The 16,828-nt window shown below is 39.5% G+C and overlaps 1 protein-coding gene across 1 annotated transcript in view; it reads right to left on the bottom strand.

Moving 5' to 3' along the window:
• Window positions 1–13,666, bottom strand: part of plxnb2a.1 (plexin b2a, tandem duplicate 1) — a 133,919-nt gene extending 120,253 nt beyond the window's left edge. The window contains exon 1 of the mRNA XM_065289785.2: window positions 13,474–13,666. The gene's annotated coding sequence lies outside the window, so the exon portion shown is untranslated. The remainder of the gene's footprint in view (window positions 1–13,473) is intronic.
• Between the last annotated feature and the right edge of the window lie 3,162 nt (window positions 13,667–16,828).

Here is a 16,828-nt window from a genome sequence, read left to right on the forward strand (position 1 = left end):
TTATGCGTTACTTTGCGCTTACTTCCGCGTGTGACGTTTATCTTTCATACGCGGAGACATGCGCACATGGACAAAACCGTGAGAAAGCCGGTTAAGGTGTTTACATGCCACGCGAAATCGGCGTAATGAGCAAAAAACTACCTGTGCCGATCGGTTTTTGCTTACGCCGTTTATGGGCTTTCCCCGATTAAAGAAAACCGATTTACGCGTTTACATGACCCCACGTGTTATCAGTTTATTAAGCATAATCGGCGTAAGACTGTGCATGTAAACGCACTCAATGAGTTTTAGCAATACATCCCTCGTGTTTAAAATATGATCGCGTTCCGCTGGACCAGTGTGTTTAAAAAGGTCCTTCTGAGAGCACCACTGCTTGACACGTGTAGCCTTCTGCAACAGCACTAAACAAATGCATTTAATTATTTGTATGCTCGCTGCGTGTGTGTGTGTGTGTGTGTGTGCGCGCGCATGTTTTTACAGTCATTAAGTAATCGTGTTAAATAATCAGGATTATGATTTTTCCCATAATTGAGCAGCCCTAGCTCTGACATTTCCTTGCACTAGAGAGGTTGTTAGCACGCAGAGGGTTAAAACCAGCACGTGTCCTGTTCCCGCTCTCTGGCACGCAAAGAGCGTCTGGGAATTAATGACGCGCTCTGATTAATGGCATCAGTTTTAAGAAAGATGCATTCATGACGGTGTTGCTCTTGTTCTTTTTTCCACCAATAAATGTGACTCGTCATAAATAAACTACTGCCCCCCCCATACTACTGGGTATCGCGATCTCACTGGCTGACGATAGGACGATCTCACAATGGGGCATATCGCCCAACACTAATAGCCCCTACTGGTTTAACGGTCAATGAGTAGGCACTTCATCGAATTCAGTACCTACTGTAACTGTATGAGATTTCAGATGCAGGCAGGGTCACATATTCATGGCAATTACTATTTACTTCCTGATCATAAATTCATTGATGCCTGTTATTCATAACGAAAGGAATTTATAAACAAAATATAACAAATTCTTAGTGAATATCTTTTTCAACTCAGAAACGTATTACATAACGGAGGTAAAATTGGGCTGCAAACACCTTTTCATGTTGACTTTAATAGTAATGGTTAGGGTTGGGGCCATAATTGTTTGGCAGGAATGTTGTTCCAGGACCAACAAAAGATGTTGATCCAGGAACAATGTCCTATTTGGGTAACTGGCATCGCACCTGTACACCACCCAAGATCTAATAACATCAGACTCAGCTGAGCCGAATGCAATAATGAAAAATGCATGAAAATGCTAAGCCTATATTTGCGCGTTTGAGTTTTGGGTTATCGACCCTTACAAAGTTAAGAGAATTTCCTCATAATACACGCCTGGGCCAATTACCACGTACAACTCCAGCATAAATGAGACTCGGCCCTCCTCCCTTTCTACCCTGTCAAGTTCATTTTATTTGTCCCACACACGCACACACACACATCATGGCTCAAGGACACCACAGCAGAACCTTGTTAAGTCGGGGCGGAGCAGGTAAGATTGGATTCAGCCACCAAACACACAGAATTACATTATTGATCAAAAGACAGAAAGGTTATGAAAAAACCATGGGAGCTACGCCGGTATCCAATCTCTGAAAAAAAGTGTGTATAGGTCACAAGAGACCATAGGGTGTTCTGTCGGGCAATCACAACGACCACACAGACACACTGTAGTTCTGTAATTGATTAAAACTGGCTCAAAGGCCAACCGGTGTGTTGACCCTCACCAATAATTCTAGTTCTGTGTCTGGACTGGATTGCTTTGCCCCATAATAATCTCCTGTCAAACCAGGAAGACACAAAGTGTCTGAATAACAGTGACCCATGCATTCATTACACGGGTATGCTGATCAGGCCAGGCAACGAACGAGAAGCGATTGCAGCGACACACACTTCATGTTGACAGCAGCCGCCTGGAGCTCTTATCTCAGAAGAATGCGTACTGGCCGCCGCCTGATAAGGCTCCATGTTCCAGAGGTCGTTCACGTGCTCTGGCAATGGCCGGGTGGAAAGGGGGGATGGTGCCGCCAGGCAAACCGGCTCAGTATCTCAGGTTGTTTACGCATTTGTGCGTGCACAAGTGATAGCTGAAGCATTGCTGTCTGTTAAGTTGCAGACCAGAGCAGCTGTCATTGGTTTGTTCAACATCTGAGGGATGTCTATCCCAAAGGCGGCTCTGCAGATGAGAGATGCTTCAGATCTTCTGGCCCTGATCCCAAGTCATGGTAACTACATCATCAAACACCTACGATGTCAGAAAATCAAATCAAAACCTGACAATGAAAAACAGTCAGGCCTGCCTTGCCTAAATATGGCCATGTTCTTTAGTTAGGTACTTTCTGATACTCGGGTTAAGCAAATGACGTTGACTAATTGCATGCATTAAACTGAGGAATTTACAATCTGCTGGGCTGTGCATGGCCTACTCAGCAAAATGGCATGCTGAGACGAAAGAGAAGAGAAAAACAGTAGAGGGGAAATATGGGACATTCAACTAATGAACAGCTTCAGGCCAAAAACAAACTCTGACAAAGCATTCATTGCAAACACAGACACGAATCCCTGGCCGATATGGTACAAGCGTGAGAACCTATTTTACATAAAGAAAGTTTCTGTTATTATTTACTAAGGTTGCAAAGCTCTGGAATTTTGGAAATATTCCAAGTTGGAAACTTAAGGGATTAAAGGGAAATTATTCTTAAAATTTCTGTAATTTTTACAAACTGCATCACATAGAAACATTAGCTTCCTTCAATATCTGATTAATCTTTACCCATGTGCCAAAATTCCAATATATCCCTGCGTAATTTCCATGGAAAGTTTCCAAAATTCCAAGAAATTTGGAACCCTATTATTTACTTACAATCTTTTAGTTACAAATGTATAACTTGCTTAACTTTTCTAGTGGAACAGAGGAATATTTTCAAGGACCTTCTAAAGCTTAGAAAAGGTCAAGAAAATGACAGAATACGCTTTTTTTGAAAAGTTCAAAAGTTTCAGCTTGGAAAAAATGTAATGTGTCTGTCTGAGCTACACTAAAGAATACAGAAAGAGAAAGAGACAGAGAAAGAGACAGAGAGAGAGAGAGAGCCGGATAAGCGTTTTGCTAATCTCAAACCGTGTCGGAAATGCCTGGACTTCAGTGGAAAGGAAAAGAAAGAATGGGTTACACAAGCATTTTTTCATTATGTGAAATGGAGCAAGTATGAACCTATGAGGTCAGTGCCAAGTCTGACAAACACAAGCTTTGCAGATATAAAAAGAAACTTCACAGCTCACATCTTAGCTCTGCTTTTGCTCAATGAGTCAGTCAATCAGAAACTCATATTATGGGGTGTATGTGTCGGTCTGACCTACATTTAAGGATTATTCCACTTTAATAAAAAATTCTGAAAATTTACTAACCGCCATGTCATCCAAGATGTTTATGTCTTTCTTTGTTCAGTCGAGAAATACATTTTTCATATAATGAACTTCAGTGGACCTCAACAGTTTACAGTTTTAATGCAGTTTAAAATTGCCGTTTCAGTGCAGCTTAAAAGGGCTCCAAACGATCCTAACCGAGGCATAAGGGTCTAATTTTTTTCACCAAAAAATAAAAAATATGTACTTTAAAATCATAACTCATCTCCTTGCACTAGCCATATGATGCGCCAGCGCGACCTTACGTATTACGTCCTAATGTCGAAAGGTCACGCATAACGTATGCGAAACTACCACTCCAGTGTTTGAAAGTGTGTAGAAAGAAGACCATTCCAACATTGTTGCATATGGAATGATTGATGTATGTCTGGAATTGGATCGGTCCTGGGATCGATACCAATCCAAGATATCGGATCGGTGCAACCCTAATCTTTGTGTCTGTTTATTGTTTAAAATGATCTAACACATATGTAACGCATGACCTTTCGACGTGATTACGTAATACGCAAGGTCGTGCTGGCTTAGGCTGGGACGATTATTCGTGCAAATGCGCGTTTTCTGAATGAATACATTTAATGATTTACGGTGAAATGCTGACACATCCAAAAGCCAGAGGGCGCTCTAGTGCAGAAACTCAATTTTTGCCACAGAAGAAGAACCATTACAAACTCTATTCCAGGAAATGTCTATAAGCATATTTACGTCGCTGTTCTTCAAATAGTTTCAGGTATTTTTATGATAATAAAGAATATTTAGAATTTTTGTGTTTGACGAGTGTTGCTTTTTTAAATGCACGTTGTAAATGACTCAGACTCGTAAAGATTTTAGATTGATAGGGACTTCCTACTGATCAAAGAGTCTTTCGATTCAGAATTGATGCATCGTCAGAGCCCTAGCACTGGCCCATCACATGAATAAGGAATGACGAGAAGTTGTAGTTTAAAAAGTACTTTTTTGCCAAAAATGACGATTGTTTCACTAAATAATATTTTGCCTCGGTTGGGATTGTTTAGAGTCCTTTGAAGCTGCACTGAAACTTCAATTTTAAACTGCATTGAAACTGTAAACTAACGTCCACTATAGAGAAAATTTCTGAAATGTTTTCCTCAAAAAAAATTAATTCTTCTCAAACAAAAAAAAGACAAACCATCTTGGATGACATGGGGGTGAGTAACTTATCAGAATTTTTTATTAAAAGTGGAATATTTCTTTAAATGGGCTTACAATGTAGGAAAACCTTGCATTTAGTGATTGTTAGGAAACCCCAACTAAAACCATTCAAAATTTGTTTAAAAAAAAATGTAAATTGTTTCTGTGAGAGAATAGTAGACCTGGATTTACATCAATACATGACAAACAAAAGCCTCCAGATTACCAACATGCATGTGTGCAGAGAAAAAATATGATTAGGTCTCCTAGAGTAGCACTGTGACATTTGGTTCCGTTTAATAGCTGCAGACCAATGCAGCGGGCCACTTTGATGAACACTGGGACACTAGCAGGGAATTCTGGGAAAGAGAATGGTAGGGCGAGCGAGGGGGAAAAAGAAAGGCACCCAGCCAGCATCAGACGGGCAGCAAGCCAGCACACAGGAAATTAAGCTTGTGAGCTGAAACACAGACTTCGTAACACAAACACACACACACAGAGAGCACATTCCTTTAACATTCATGCTGCTTGAATACGTGCAACTATACGTGAAATTGGTTAAATCTCCATTTTAAAATTTCTCTCACACAGACACACACCAAATCTATCCACTGTATCTCGGAATCTAATAGGAAAACAGTTTGTGTGTAAGATTGAAAATTTCCCACCCATCTCAGTGTCGAGTGATCCATCAACTTGGGAAATGCCAAAGCAGATTCCGAGCTCAAAATGGCAAAGATTGCAACAACATTCAAGTATGTTTGCTAAGACAAGCATCACTATTTCTAATGCACATTAGGATTTGATCAAACCCCTAGGTATTAAACTTTATCCTGCAACTCATTTTGTGCTACATACATAAATGAGGATTCAAACTGTACCTGAACACAAGAATATTTAAGGGCACAAGACTATTTTACTCAGGCAAGTAAGCAACCACCCCAAACCACTTAGCAATGTGATAAAACCATGTTTATAACAAACCGCCCACCCAAAAAGCAGCAGCGACTTGAGCACAAGCAAGAAAAATGCACACGTCTGAAAGCAGTCATCAAAGACCCCCTTAAAATGTCACACTGTCACTTTTGACCTGCGTGTAACCGATGTGCCGAAGTGAACACTGACTTATCACACACTCTCAGTAGTCCATAACTGATCCAGAGGAAGCATGTAGTGATTTAGTGGCTATTAAATACTACTGGAGGCAAGCGGAGGTCAATCCGTTAACAGGTCGTTCACCTCACAGGTTAGCAACCCTCTCCATCCCCCACGTTTAAACAAGGACACAGGCACGTCTTACAGACAATCAGCGAATTTGAAGTTTCAAAAACATTCCGAAATGTTGGAAAATCATGGAATGAGGTCAATGAATCATGCAAGCAGTCACTAATGCGTAAAGTACTTGGAGTGGGAATTTCCGTATCTGTCAGATAGTGATAAGATAATCAGTCACATGACAACCCGGACAGCCTGGTGTGACTCCGCCCCTTAATTCCTGATGATCTGACAGTAAGATTTGCCTTCATCTCCAGCTGTTATCCATGCCTCCTCCTTCCCCCACATTCACCAAGATAAACACATTCAAGCACTAATTCAATCAAACCAGGCACCCACTCTCGGTTATTATTTGATCACGCAATTAGATAAACATGCAAACTTACAGACAGAGACCTTTACTATGTACGCACAACACCGTGTTCGGAGCTCTTTTTAATTAATATTGCTGATCCTCGGGAATGGGGGGGGTGGAAATATCCTACAGCTCTGGGCTACTGGCAGGGCTCAGCAGGACGAAATATTAGCAGTATTTTAAAGACGATAATTAAAATTAAAAGCTCAGTGTGAGGAAATTGGACTGTTTGAGGATTAACTGCACTGCCACTGATGCCCACGGAGGAATTAAATCCCGCTGTGTCAATGTTATCGAGGACCGATTCACCGGTACATATCACAAACACAAAAGAGGCTAACGGCATGTGCTGTAAGCAGATTCGCTATATACAAAATCAGACAAAAACAAAATGCAAGGCAAATCCTAGGGTTGTAAATGGACATGTAAAATAGTCAAAAAAGCCACATACCTACTTATGAAGATATCAGAGAACAATTTAACACATTTTTTCAATGCATTCTTTGGCACCTTTAATGATTAATCTATATTTAATTTATACAGTAGACTATGCAGTATTACATTTGATCACTTTCAAATACATTTTTAATATTGAGACAAATGAATGATCAGTAATACAATCAAATGATGTTACAGTGCAAATGAACACTTAATATCCATCTGAAAGAACTTATAAAATCCAAAATTTGCTTAATAAATCCCTTTTAAACTTCAAAAAGCAAATGTTGAATAAACTGAGCCCCTAAATCTGCCGTGTGCCAATTCACAAGGGCCAAAGAACAGAGACGATTTCAAATATTTTTGTGTTTTCAGATTTACACCAAATGGTGACTCAATGGGATGTTTATATAAACTGTGCACGGCCGAGGCTCCTGTTGAGTTACCGTGTGGCTTATCTAGTAGTCACAGTGTTATGCATGTGCATTCATCATTCAAATCAGATGGAGCAAAATGCAGAAAAGTGTCTTCTTTGAAGTTCAGTAAATGAGAAGCACTTGACTGACATTAGGGCAGAGCTGAATAGACTTCCACCTCTCTCTCTCTTTCTCTCCTGGCAAGCAGAGTAAAACATGTTCTTGTTTTATTTGGGTCCCCGAATAAGTGCAAGCTGGATGGAAGAGCTCGGCTGGAGGTTCTCAAAGGCGGCAATAGTTTCATTGCGGGGCCTCCAAAAACAATCAGACCATAGACTGAATACAGAACCCCCTTCCTCGCTCACCCAACGTCGAGTGTGACACCAAATGTGAGTCTTTAAGGACAAGCACCTTGTTCAATAACCGCTCAGTAAATGAACTTTTGTTTGAATTGTGTAACGCCGTAAAACCCGGGTCAAAGTCCTCGTGTTTCAAACTGAAAGAGATTTGGCGTTCACAGAGCGTAACCTGACCCCGAAAAGCTTGCGGACAATGCCGGATTCAGAGCAAAGACGCCGGTCATTCCGGTTTGAACAAACAATGAGGCTTAATGGCGATCATGATTGCATTAAAAAAGTACAGATTCGCTTCGAGATCATCACAAAGTGATTTAAATGCGTTTAAGGGCAATCAAAGTGGTGAATAGATGAATAAATGAAGCAATCAGTGATCTTAATTTCCACTTCAGTACATTACCAGCTTTTGTCTGTCATTAAGCATGAAGGCAGGGCAGGGCAACAGGTTGTGGGACTTGTGGGGGTACCAAATGTGTGGTGAGACACTGCAGGGTGCATGTCCCTAGGTGACGTACAGCTGTCAATCTAACACACACTAACACCGCCCACATGTTGCACACACACATTACGGCTGAGAAAAAGGTACACACCTGCCACAATGCCACACAAGGACACCTCATGGATCTGGTGACAGGTTTCTAAACAAAACGTCTGGTAAACATTTCACATGATAACACGCTCAAGACATCACTGCGATAATTTGGTTTATCACTCTGCTTGATGCCGACACCAAGTTACGAATTAAAAAAAAAAAAAAACTAAATTTAGACAGAGCATAACATTCACCTTCACACTTTAAAACCACACCCACCGATGTGCCATGCACAGTCAGACACAGAGCTCCTCTGCACACATGCCTGTTTATTGACTCACTTGACACAGGATAAAGTGCTGTCATAGATCCAGTTTGTTAGAAAGGATATGCAAAGCAAACAGAGGTGGGGTAGTCAATCTTGACTATGCATCCATATATCGCCCTATAATCGCATTTTTCCCTCTATCTGACATTGGCTGATTGTTAAAACTCAGGGAAGATTATATTCAGGCAATCAAAAAGGGGTGGAAAAACCTTTGTAAAAGTTTGTACGCTCTGCACTTCTAGGATTTCATAATCATTTTAAACAAGGTCTAAAAAGCAAAACTATTGGTAGATGTGATCATAAATAATTGAATATCATATCAGCATCAGCACAGAAATTTTGTCTCGTGCATAGTACCTAATCTTGACTGATAAGCTCAGTCACATTGAAAAGCACTTCTGAAGCCTTTATCTTTAAATTTTATTTATTAATATTCATGAACTCATTCTGGTCTAAGATGATAAAAGAAGTCATTCTAGGATGTTAAAGTTAAATGAGGTAATAAACTCACTTTTATGCTCATCTCTAAGTCTTGTAACATATTAGCTACAGCGATCTGCAATGATCTCTTTAATTTCATTTAGGCCAAGCAATTAACCAAAATTTGGCCATTTTTAACATCACAACTCCTTCTGCTTGGCCGATGAGCAGATTTTGTAATACATCCCTCATGGCAGATTCCAGAAACTTGGAGCATAACATGTGACTAAATGTAAACAATAGTTCTCCTCCGCATTTAGTCTAATAAATAATGGTAAACAAACTAGAGGAAAGAGCAAAACGAAGAAGGAGATTGTGGGAGAAGAACGATGCCAAAAATGAATGGTCACTGGGAAGGTGTGAAGACGGACTTGCTTATATAGGCTTTCAAAGTGATTGACAGGCCTGAATGTTTGTGCTCCTCCCGCACCCAAGTTAAGAACTTCATTAAAGGAGAGCATCAAATTCCCATGATCCTTAAACCATATCACTGATCATAAATGGTAACACTTCAGGCAACCTAAAATAAACTAAACCTTTGTCTCCTGATAAAGCACAGGAAGGCCAACAAGCGTATGAATTAGCTTGCTCCAACCCCAGAAGACACGAGCTGTAGGACACAACACAAGTCTTGACATGTCTTCATCTCACTTGCTCCACCTCATTCCTCAAATAAATATGATGAATAAAAGCCGCATTATGAATTAAATAAAGCTGATTGGAGGAGAAAATCGAGATTGTAACAGGCATTGTGGTGAAGTGGCGTCTCGTGAATAGACATTGGCCTTTGTACGGCTTTTTCATTATTCTCAACACAATCTACCAGTGCAGATCCATTAGCTTGACACAGGCGTAAATTAGAGCCCACAGAAATCCATTAGCGTCATCATATACGAGTGCCGTTCTCAGGCTGTCAAGATGTTTTCTTCAATTCGAATAGCTGACGTGAAGGGCAACCGGATATCAAACACACAGGCCCAAACCAAAGAATACTAGACCTTCAGCGAGAGGTCCAGTCCTGAGATCAGTTTCATGTTAAACAACATATTTAAGTAGATTTCACTAAGAATGACAAAATTTAAGTATCGACTAGGGCTGCAACTAACAATTATTTTCATAATCGATTAATCCAGCAATTAAGTTTTTCGAATTATTTATATTTAAGAATGAAAATAAACCTTTATTAACCAGCGTTTTATGCACTTTTTCTACCGTTATTGTATTGTCAGGGTTGCCAGATCCACATAACAAAACCAGTGCAATGGCTAAATAAAACTAAACCAAACGCATCCCAATGACTATTCACATCCCAAATACCAACAACTAATGAACCAAATCCTTACATCTCTAACCCATAGAAAAACATCAACCAGCTGAAACGGTTTAAAAGTAGCCAAATTCAGAACTCCGTGCCGAAAGACTTGGCAACGCTGTGGACCTGGCAATGCTGCTTTGTTTTTAAACAAACTGGTTCATTACCGATTTGATCGATTAGTTGTTGCAGCCCTAGTATCAACAAAATATCAAAAAGCTGTCCGAACAACTAGTCAACAAATTCGAATTAAAATATAAGATTCAACCCACCTCAGTTATTCACATTATTAGTGTGGCCAAAGATACATTCTCAGGATGCGTTTTAAAAAAGTGAATGTTTTATATACCCCGCGCAAACACAAAACCAGTCGTGCAAATCTCAAACAGCAGCATGAGGCGCGACTTGTGACCCATGTCTGCATTTTATTCATTTGCTGACAAAGTGTTAGCGACACAGCCCCAATCCTAGTGTCTTGGGGGGGCTGCTTAACAGCCCAGTTCACTTTAGACAGCTCTAGATATTGCTCAGGTCCCAAGTCTATGAGATTCTTTCCCCTTTTTTGTCCACCAACACAAAATGACACACCTCTTCTAAACAAACAACATTATTTATGTCTGTAGCATAAACAGCGAGAAAAGCCATTGCAGTTAGCTTATAAATGAGTGGGATGCTCAGGAAGTACGGATAACTGAGAGAACATCCAGACCCACAGATGGGCTTCATGAGGAGAGCAGAGATTATAGATTGAACAAGGACACCAAGACCGTAATCGCAAATATGTGCACGCTCTCAGCAAAAAATCTTTACTCGCCAACATAACAAAACTAGATAAGGATTGATAAGTTGGTGTCTTAAACCAAGATGAGCACAAGTTTCTCGTGATTATCACATGTACAACATGACCAAACAAATACATACATGATATGCACAAAGCCCTTAGGAACAGCATGAATGAGGCCACTGTATGCTATCTGCATGTATCTCAAAAAGAAAAACAAACAAGCACAGTCACTGCTCATAACTAATGAAGAATAGAAGAATGGGGAGGGCTTTCTCGCTCTGCTTTCTGTTTTTGACCAATGAACTTTGACCTTGAGGGGGTCGGGGCACTTCCTGCTCTGAATCACTCAAGAAACTGGACCATTCACATTCCAAACAAATCTAAACAAACTTTTGCGCCATAGGCTGTTTCATAATTTTAAAGCACATTTTTATACAAATGCAACAACCTAAACATACTCGGGATTTAGGCAACAAATGATAAAGGGAAAGTTCACCCAAAAATGAAAATTCTGTCATCACAAATCTGTATGAATTTCTTTTTCCGGTGAAAACAAAAGAAAATATTTTGATAAATAATGGAAAGCATTAACTTCCATAGTAAGAAAAACAAATATGATGGGATTCAATGGGTACCATCAACTGGGTGCTTACCATCACTTATCAAAATATCTTCTTTATCATCATTTATCACAATACTTTCATATTTGTTTTCTACTATGGAAGTCAATAGTTACAATTAGAACAACATGAGGATTAGAAATTGATGACAGAATTTCGAAAATGTGATAATTTGCTAAATGATGCAATAAACAATATGCAATATGGTAATGCTTTAAATTGATCAAATATTTAAACTTATTAAAATTTATTAAAATATGCACATGCATCCAAGGGGTTTATGATTAAATTTACGCTCACATTTGCCAGATACTTGCTTATTCTCATGTTTACTCAGAGTTTACTGTTAAGTGAGTGTCTTGCGAGTATTTTGGGAACGTGATCTTAAACCCTTCGATGCATGTGCAGCAGGCACTTATTTTGACAAGACGCATGATGCACATGACGCAATGAGCACATATTTTGAAATGACGCGATAACACATGTGACACTCTGAACACATACTTTGAATTTGTGCCCCTTGGAACAGAATCACAGCCGCCACTGAATTTAACCATTGGAAAATTTACATTTATTCATTTATTGCAACCAATTTCAATATGCATGTGCGATATTTATGTCATTTCGCTATGTTGTGCAACCTTACATGGCATGCTAATGATATGCATTTGTGCAAGTCAACTGACATTAATTGCACCAAAATGCTTTTCTTTTTAATACTAGGTTTTTGTGGGCATTTCGGTCAGGGCTTAAGACTTGGTGTGGGGATTAAATTTAAAGCTTCGAGGTTTATGGGTTGGGATTAAGCATACAGCATGTGGAGGATATTTCCCAGAAACACAGTTTTATATATTTCCTTATAAAGCATCAGCCAAATCTACATAAAGTCCATTTAGGTGAGTTATACAAGTTCAAACTCATTGTTATGACCATCAATTTCCCCTTCAAAATGTAAGACATAAAGACTTTGGACTTGAACAACTTAAAAAATTCATTTTCTTTTTCAGATCTAATCTGTAAAGCATAAAGCAAATGGGCAGGTCTCTACATTGCATGTCTTTAACTCATCTACAGACAATAAAACTGATCACAAACATTTGTGTAATGTTACCAGCAATGAACCTCCATCTACACGAACAGCAATCCAGCCATTTAATTACAAGGCAGGGAGAAATTTGATTACCCCATTACAGTTGATTTTATCACAACAGCTTGCGCAATGAATTGGGAAAATAAACAACCGAGGAGAAAATGAAACGAAGGTAACAGAAACTTACTAAAAATGAGTTCGGATGATAATGACAGGAAGAGAGATGGCTGTGTACGTTAGTTTAGGACTGAAATCTATGCTGCAACAAATGGTCCACAACAACCAAACGCAACATACTGTAATGTAAAATCGTGTTTTACCTCAGTAAAACGTGGTATCACACCAGCTGAACTACTTGGAGAGCTTTAAAACCATCTGCACCAACACAGTTGAAGCGATAAAACAGCAAACACTAAAGCAGTTCGAGGTCGTTGCCAACAGCACGCGAACTTGTTTTTTCTGAGGTAAAACTCGAAAAGCTTGTTTCTTACGCCCTCGAATCACTAAAGAGAAACATGTGACGCAAAAAAACGACCTGATACAGAATTGATCAGTTTGATAGAAATATCGACATCGCGTGCGTCCACATCCTCGCAATCCACGCGCGTGACTTTTCTTGATTTTAAATACGTTTACGGTTTTTCCATCTAACCGACAACGCAAAAGAAAAACAACGAATAATCAACTTGCGCGATGTTTCCTGTTGTCATCAAAAGTGTTACAAAGCTTCAGAAGCAAATGCTTCACGGGATATTTTCTATATAATCTGCTGAGAATGTTATCAAAAGAGATAAAGGGACCAAATATTGCACAAGCTCGACTGGGAAACGTAAACCTCGTAGTTAAAACAAACTGAAAGTTAAAACAGTCGCTCACCTTTCTCAGGAAAAACTCGCGATGCCAGATCAAGATTTCTTTGGGTAAACTGCCAGATCCAAATCCCACGAGACCGATCGCGATAAAAGCTTTACATTATTCGTCTTTGAAACCGAGCACTGGAGCTGGTAGAAATAAAACAGTATTCCTTGGGAAACGCCGGGAAGGCGATGCAGTTTGTGGAAATCTGAAGAATGGGCGATGTTGGGAATTCAGCGTCAAAAACAATTCCCTGGTTCTCCACGCCCTGTGGGCGGAGCTACAGATGGGCCCAGGTGTTACAGAAGTGTGAAGTGTTCGCGTGTACCTGTGTGAGTTTTACCAACACCACGAATGATGTATGTGACGGGACTCGTGTGGATCTCTCTCTCTCTTTCTTTCTCTCTCTCTATTCCCCTCTCCCTCCCTCTCTCCCTTCCCCTATCCCTCCCTCCCTCTCTCGAGATGTGCAATAGATCCCTACCTGCTGAAATAAACAATCACAGAAATTAAAATAGATTTAATGGTTATAATGGGAATTATATTAATTTTAATGGAAACTATTATGGTCTATTGGTGGAATGTTATCTGGCAGATGGGAATCAAACACTATTCAATCCTACTGGAATGATGCCCAAAACACACTACATAAAGGAATTGTGTGATGCTTCAATGGTAAACACGAATGGTAATGAAAACCATCTTCATTTGTATTCTTTCTCTGCAAGGTCTCCAAAGTCAAAAGGAACCAGAAACGGGGATTTGCTTCAACCTTGAATCAAACCCCGGTGAAGCCTCCCTTAGGACCCCTGCCGCTATACCTGAACTGGAATAAAAGAATGATCTTTTCCAGTCCCACCTATAGTAAATCTGAGATTTATGGTAATCTGGCTCATGCTGAGACTGAGATTAAGGCCGTACCACTGTAAATCATAATGAAAAGATTGGTCCGGATTGAAGCACATGTGTGACCGCATCTTCCGTTAGCACACATTTTAAGTTCCAGTCTATATAACTTTAATGTATTTACATATTTAGGCATTTACCAGACACATATATGTGTATGTATATATATCTTTATGACAGACATTTTGTCCAAAACTATTTAGAGCAGTGGTTCTCAAACTGGAGGCTATGGCCCCCAATGGGGGTCCCAGTTTTATGACATTTTATAGAGTACATTAATTAATCGTAACCAGCATCAATATGTTGTATAATAAAATTTTTTGTTTAATTCAAATTTTAAGGTTTTTAACATTTTCTTTGGAGGGCCGCAAATGTATGCACCATACACCAGGGGGGCCGCACACCAAAAAAGTTTGAGAACAACTGATTTACAGTGCATTATAAGCTATACATTTTATCAGTATGTGTGTTCCCTGGGATCAAACCCATGACCTTTTGTTTTTTATGCAGGTTCCTATAGCTCACTGTATCATACCAGCAACTCCAAGGTTCAAATTGTACATTTGTACTCAAATACACAAAAGGAAACCACTTTTCCACCATCTTGACCCAAGCAGGTCTTTTTTAAGCAAGGTGTCATTGAAGCTGTGCGATCATGAGTGACATCGTCAATGCAGCGTGTTTTTCAAAAAGTTTTTTTCGTGTGTTATTGCTGCGAAAGTGTACTTATTGTAATTGGGCAGAGTGTCAAAGCTGAATGATTTGAATAATTCATGAGTATGGAAATGAGTCTGTCTGAAGGAAAAGAGTGCAGCCATTGCCCTAAGGCCTATAGGGACAGAGATGCTTTGCTTTTTCCCCATTTATTCTTCTCTTTCTTTCTTTTTATCTCATTCCCTCTCTCTAAACGTTTCTTTCAAAAGCGTAAAATGTGGCAATGAGCAAAACACAAGAAATATAACAGGACCATTGACGGAGAGACATCGAGAGAAAGGGGAAGATCAAAAAGAGAGAGGGGGAATAATGATAGCTGTCAGGCAGCGTGAGATGGCTTTGTGCCCGAGCTTGGAACATTCAGAGCCTGCTGTCATCTACAACCATTGTTCCATTTTCTCTCAAATAGCCCCATGCTTCTGCTCTCTGTGTGAAACTGTCACACACTGTCTCTTTCACTAAATGATAAGAAATTACTGAATCATCTGAAGAATCATAAACAAGACCGAAAGGCTGAGTTTCTACTTCAGCGGTTGTGTTTTTGTACAGAATTGATATGAAGGATAAGATATCGATTGTGGCTGCTGTGACAGCGACAGGTACATAACAGTGGATGTCATCAGAGGCGTCATGCCCATTCAAACTGAGGGGGCACGTGCCTCCTTAGTTTCTTGAGCCAAATGAATTGTGCATGCAACCTGAAAATCAAACAAGCGTCCATCAATCGGTAACTTGTCTTTTAATCTGTTTAATATGCACAATAATATGAATTCTGTGCTGCATCCTTGTCACTTTTCATAGATTTTTGCCGTTATGATAGTGTTTTGAGCATCTTACATTACTTTCTGGCGGCAGGCGCTGCAGTCAGAGCAGCCGCAGACGTCATCAGCGTGAGCGCGCTCACGAGCTTTCATGTTGCTGCTGCATTTGGCTATCTGAGGAATTAAAACGTGCAAGAAACGCTCACAACATTTTCAAACCCCAGTACGGTAATGTGCAGTTAACCTCCTCTGTGTAGAAAATGTATGGTTTAAAATGTGACCGTCTCGACGTTATATTAGATATTTCTAGATTCATCAACGCCAAAGTTCGCCAGAGTTCACGTGGGCGCGGGATCACACATCCTCACATATGAGGTAAAATTTTATTCAAAAATCCGTTCCTCCAATCATTTTATCTAAACATATTTTTTAAAATCATTATTGAACGTTAAAATCAATCACGTTGCTATAGCTTATGTCATTTTCGTTGTTTATAAACTTTATGGATTTAAAATGACATCAATTTCATAATGCAGTTGTTGTGCAAAATGCATTAATGACACAATTAAACAAGTCATTAAATAAAACATGTCGTTTCTGTTTTAAATATGATACCAATATCATGTCATTATTCCGATTGAATAGTCTTTGATATGAAAGTGAGTCAACACTTTTATTTTGGAGTTTTTTGCATGAAGGCAGGGGCGCTCATATTGTTAGAAATGTAAGTGCCATGGAAAAGACTGAAAGCTTTATAATATAGTTCGTTTGATGTATGTGTATGCACAAATTTCTGTGAACTGTGCACACTCTGCCCCCTTAAAAAAAATTGGTGCATGACGCCCCTGGATGTCATTGCAAGCCTCAGGTACAGATTGTTTTTTTTAATAACTTGAGACTGATAAGTTGGACATTGAGGGGAAATTTTTTTTTATAATATGCACATTCTTGCTGTCGTGACGCCCTCTACTGTTTGAAGTAATTATAGCACTAAA

This window comes from Paramisgurnus dabryanus, chromosome 1, assembly GCF_030506205.2.
Source record: "Paramisgurnus dabryanus chromosome 1, PD_genome_1.1, whole genome shotgun sequence".
Lineage (NCBI taxonomy): Eukaryota > Metazoa > Chordata > Actinopteri > Cypriniformes > Cobitidae > Paramisgurnus > Paramisgurnus dabryanus.